Source organism: Egretta garzetta, unplaced genomic scaffold (assembly GCF_000687185.1).
Source record: "Egretta garzetta isolate BGI_Z169 unplaced genomic scaffold, ASM68718v1 scaffold365, whole genome shotgun sequence".
NCBI classification, from domain to species: domain Eukaryota; kingdom Metazoa; phylum Chordata; class Aves; order Pelecaniformes; family Ardeidae; genus Egretta; species Egretta garzetta.
In genome coordinates this window covers 2,107,671-2,113,033 of record NW_009259602.1, presented here as the reverse complement: position 1 = coordinate 2,113,033, position 5,363 = coordinate 2,107,671, and the positions used below count along the sequence as shown (strand labels likewise).

Sequence of the window (5,363 nt, the reverse complement as noted above, 5' to 3'; positions counted from 1 at the left end):
AACGAAGGTTTCACCTGCCCGAAAGCAAGCAAAACCTCCTGCTGTCTTCCCTGTGGGCACCACTGCCATTAGTTAAAGGCTGGCACAGGCCACTGTGAGTTCCTCCGAGGGAAAAGCCACTTTGCAGGGAGTATCAGAGCATCGCAGCTTCCCCTGCAATCACCAGAGCAGCAGCACTGACGCGGGGCAGACGCTTTCCAGCCCTGACCAGCGGCTTCACCTTTGGAGCAGGGGGGGAAAAGAAGGCCAGTTAGAGCATCGCAGCTTCCCCTGCAATCACCAGAGCAGCAGCACTGACGCGGGGCAGACGCTTTCCAGCCCTGACCAGCGGCTTCACCTTGGCAGCAGGTGGTGAAATGAAGCCACGTTCTCAGCGGTGCTGCACCGTGACTCATCTCCTCCAGCCGCTATAATGGGTGCCAACTCCTATGATTAAGTACCTCCAAACCCTTTGATTCAGGCTCATCACACCCAAGAGCTCCATGGACAGCCTAATTCACCCATCCAAGCGCCAGCGCTGCTGCAGCAAACCTAATTCCCACTGCCGGTGGCGGGGACCAGTCCCCCAGCGCTTGGGAGGACATGGTGACTCAGCTGTGACGCAATGCAACCAGCCGCTGCCTTCAGCCAGGGGGAGGAATATTCAACAAAACCTAATTTTAACTTCAAGAGCCTAATCTCCCTCCCTCAGAGCTCTGGGCAGGGAGATCAGCACCTCCAGCAGCTCACTCAGAGCATGCAAATCAGGCGCTTGCTCTCTTTTGCTCCCTAAAAGAAGCTCTGTTTTTTCTCATGGATAGACCAGAAGCCGTGGGAGGCCAGCTCCCTCCAAGTCCCCTTCTCTCTCCTTTCTCTCCTGCAAAGCCTCTCTGCCCCCGTCCGGTCCCAGCCCTCTGCATGCTGGATTGCTGGCCACAGCCTAAGTCCTCTGACACCACTGAAGCGAGCTGCTGGGACCCCAAGAGGTAGAGGGTGACCCCAACATGCAGGGGTGTCTTCAAGGCTTCTCTGCAGCCATGGTGCCAGAGCAAATCCGTCCCTGGTTCCCTCGTGCTGACACGAGCCGCCTCGGGTGCCGTCGGTCTAAGGCAGGTTATCCTTTCGCTGTGCCACACTTGTCAGGGTGATAGGAACAAATCGATTTATCTTCCGTCAAAGAGTAATCTTATTATGTTCAAAGAGGTGGGTGGAAGGCGACGCAGAGCTACGGGCTAGGCAGGTGCACCGCCATGGAAATGAATGGGAGGCACGCTGATTTACACCACCCCAGGATTGACTCCAGGCACTCAGTCGCTTTTCTTGGCAGTGCTTTGCCTCTGGCATGACTGATGGCCCGAGGACTTCAGAGTCACTTCCCAGCTCGTGCATCCAAGTCAAACGCAGCCTGAAACTGCAGCCATGCTGCTACGCCGTCGGCAGACTGAATCGCTCTGGATGTTGAGGAAAGGGCCGAGTCCTTTCTTCTCCTCGCAGTCGGTGCAAATCCTGCCCAAGCGACTGACAAAAGTGGCCACCTGCGAGTAGTCCCAGATCCAGGCTCCTCATCGCCAGGCATGAGGAGCAGTGGGAAAAGCAAACAGGACAGCTTACACTCGATGGCTCTGCAGAAGGAAAGTGGGCAGGGAAAGCAAAGGACAGTCACGTGCGTGTCTGCTCTCCTCCCTGGCTGCAGTCGAGGCACCGGGATGCAGCCGCGCAGGCAGAGCCAGCTGAGCCCCTGGGGCGGGGTGGGGGCTTGTTTGCTCCGAAGATAACGCAACAAGAGATTATTCCTCCGAGCTGTCAGCCCAGCCCCTTCTGCAACATTAAGAGTGCTCTGCTAAAAGTACCTGTCATGGCAAGGACCTCTGAACGTGGCTCAGGCATTAACTCTTGGAGGGTGCCCACCAACACTGGGCACCGGGGGGTTATCAGCCTCCCCTGACAGACAGGGAGATGGAGGCGCAGGGATGGTGTGTCGAGCAGGCTGGGAGCAGAGCTCGGGCACCCCGTTCTCTTGATTGCTTGTTGTGGCTTAATGAGCCCGTAGCAGCACGGTGACACCATAGTGCAGGACCCATCTCTGGGAACTACAGCCCCAAATTGGGAGATTTACCATGTACTTCACGGACAGGGAGTCCTTGAAGCACAGCTTTAACTGGCCTGCGTGGGGTCTGCATCGGTGGGATGGGATGGATTTATCCCAGCTGTATTCCCCAACTCTGCACATAGGTGCTTGCCTCTTGCTGCGATTGCTGAACAACAGACCCTCTGCAGCAATCGCCTCTCTGAGCGAGTGATCAGTCATAAACAGTGCCTCATTTTTTTTTTTCTCCCAGATTTCACAACCAGAGATTAGTGACAGATTAACTTTAATTTTAACAGCCCTCACTGTTCTCAAATTTGTCCCTCCCCTGCTGGCATACTGAGACTAATTGACTGCCTCCTCCTCTGACAGCGCAGTGGGTTTGACCTTGCTTTTAGCACAGCACCAAAGCCAAACACTCCCATGTGCCGGGGTACTTCCACCCCATCCTTGCTCGTTCCAGCTCACCACTGTCCCCCTCGCAGTATGATAAAGCCACTAATTGACTCCTCACGCTGCTCGCTGTTTTGAAGTGTAATGTGTCAGAAGATGCCTGAGATCTTCAGATCTCTCCCTCTCTTGCAAGATGGATGTCAAGGTGATTTTAATCATCTCTATCTATGTATAAAGAGCCTCTGAAAAACAGAAAACATATTCATCTGCACAATGCATTAGAAAACAATCAAATGCTCCACACGGACATGGATAAGACGATCCTGTCGTTAAGGCTCTGGACTAGGACTTCAGAGTCTTTAGGACTTGGGATTTTTTAGTAGCTGATATGATTGGCCTGTATAAATACACCAGGTGGAGGAGGTCCATAGCAAAGAGGTAGAACAGCTTTTGAAGCTAAAATGATAGCGTTGGCACAAAAATAAATAGATATAAACCAGCCAGAAATAAACAGGCTGAGAATTAGAAGAAGGTTTCTAACGATCGGAGGAGCTGACGTGATGGCATACCTTTCCAGAAGAGCAGCGAGGGCAACACAACCACCTGGTTGCAGCTTGGAGCTCGATACCTTTGCAAGAGGGATTGTGCACCCTCGTGGCAGGTGACAGCCCGTGGCACGGATGGAGAAAGTTCCCTCCATGTCCTCATGTTGTGTGGTCCCACTGCAGACCCCCACGGTGTCATCTCCACAGCTCCCGGTGCTCAGCCCCTCTGCCTCCGCCCCAGGGAGAGCCGGCCCTGCTCTGCCTGTCCTGCCTGCAACGCCTGCCAGCATCTCCAGACAAGAGGTCTGTCGTGTCCTATGTCCTTGTCATGGCCAGGGAGCAAACACACAGCTTCAGTGCGAACCAGCCCGAAGAGCCTCGAGCCTGGAATAAGCAAGGAAGTGCCATTGCTTGTGACACTGCCCCATCCCCGCAGGCAGGCAAGGTCCCTCAAATTAGCTACTCCGCAAAAGGCTTTATTTGGATTGGTGACACTTTTACGTCTCCATAGGAAATCACCAGCAGCTAATGCGATACAAGTGGGGCATTCCCAGTTTGCTCCTTCAATCCTTCAGCTTCTCCGTTCAGATGCAGCCACGTTAACAATGCCTGGGCTTTCGAGCTCCTTGTGGCACGAGATGCCGAAACGCCACTCAAGCTAATGATTTTAATGAAGTCTTCTGCTCGGTACCCTGCAGGCCTGAATGGCAGCTGATGGCAGGGAGAAATGACATGGTAAGACCTCTCCATAAGCTTCAGAGGCATCACAGGTAGTTACCACCCCCACTCCCCAGCTAAAAATTAAGGTAAAGCCAGCCCTGAATACGGATGAGTGTCTTAAAACAGGCAGGAGACCACCACTGCAACAAACCCAGCTACCTTCTGGGCTCTGATGAGCAAGCACTGTCCTACAGATTGCATTCATCACCTCGCCTTCCTCTGTGTCCCCAGGAAAAGGAGGGAGTGCAAAATGCTGTCATCTCTCATCAAGTCTGCATTTGGAGAGCCTTGCCGGCACGAACAGAAAGAGTCTGTGCCAGGAGGAGATACAATTAAGTAGATACTTGGTACACGGCGCCTTCGTTGGCCCGAAGGGGAGGGAATTCAGGGGCATCTGGGGAGAGAACGGGAGTAAAGGAAATGAATGCAGGAAAGCCCTCAGAGGACACTGCACAGCACTGCCACAGGGTGGGCACTCCTGAAGGACACTACTGCAAGACCAATCCCGGCAAGGCAAGCGGGCAAAAGCCTCCTCCACAGAACTTAGCATGGGACACAGAGAGCACCAACTAGTAAAATCTGTACAACCACGAGACACGCACACAACCCACCTGAGGCCACACAGCAATCCCCGCAACCCCCTTCCCCCCGAGATGTCCCCTTCAGACAACGTGACTGGCACCTGGCATTGCCCAGGCAGGACCTGATGGTGGCACGCACAGAGTTCACCGGGTCCTGAGGGGCAAAAGACATTCGGCTCTTGGCAGGATCTGTCCCTGAACTCTTGCTGGGGGTAACAGCTAAAGACGAACAAGCCCCATCGAGACTGATTAGCTGCCTCTGAGTTAAAAAGGTTTGATGGGGGGGGGAGGGGGGGTGTGGATTGATAAGGGTCTCAGAGCTATCAGCTGGTAACTCATCTGTATCTCATCAACATACCAATTAGACATCCCCCCATCTCCCCCCCATCACTTCCACTGCTCTCTCTCAGGACACCAGCAGAGCTAAACGGCGACTAATCACTTCCACTGCTCTCTCTCAGGACACCAGCAGAGCCTTTAGCTAAACGGCAACTAATCGGCTGCTCCTAGGACCAGGCAAGAGCAAGGGGTCACAGGCAGAGCTGGGGACAACGTGCCCACGTTCCCCTGCCTCTCCTCTGCACACTTGCCCTCCTGGGGCCGTATCCATCGCAGCCCCTCTTCATTCCCTGCTCCTCTTAAGCTGCCAAACCTTAGCTCTGGGTTTACTGCAAATCACTACACCGAAACCAGAGGGGTGTGCTGCAATGTTTTTTAAAAGGGGCAAAGAGAGGGGAAAAAAATAAAAAGATGACATTTACAAACTCAGTCCTTGTCAGATCTATGGATCACCAACACATTAATGAGCCTGTGCTTTATCGCGCATCCTATGAACAGAGAGCAGCTCTCATATGGCTGGGGAAAAATTTCCACTAGTTAAGCTAAATCAGGAAAAGACACGTTTGGTGCGTTACATAAATGTATTAAAAATTGGATGTCAAAAAGCCCTGTCTCTCCTTGCCCAAAAGCAACAGCAAGTTAGCAAATCTAAGTGTCTCTAATTTGTTTGCTGGCTGGATCAGCTTCAAAATTTGGTGAATTCTCTATCAAAGTTGATGA

The 5,363-nt window shown here is 53.0% G+C and overlaps 1 protein-coding gene across 1 annotated transcript in view; it reads right to left on the bottom strand.

The window, feature by feature from the left end:
- The window catches only part of GRIK4 (glutamate ionotropic receptor kainate type subunit 4), a 139,663-nt gene that overhangs the window by 29,974 nt on the left and 104,326 nt on the right, over window positions 1–5,363 (bottom strand). The window lies entirely within an intron of this gene.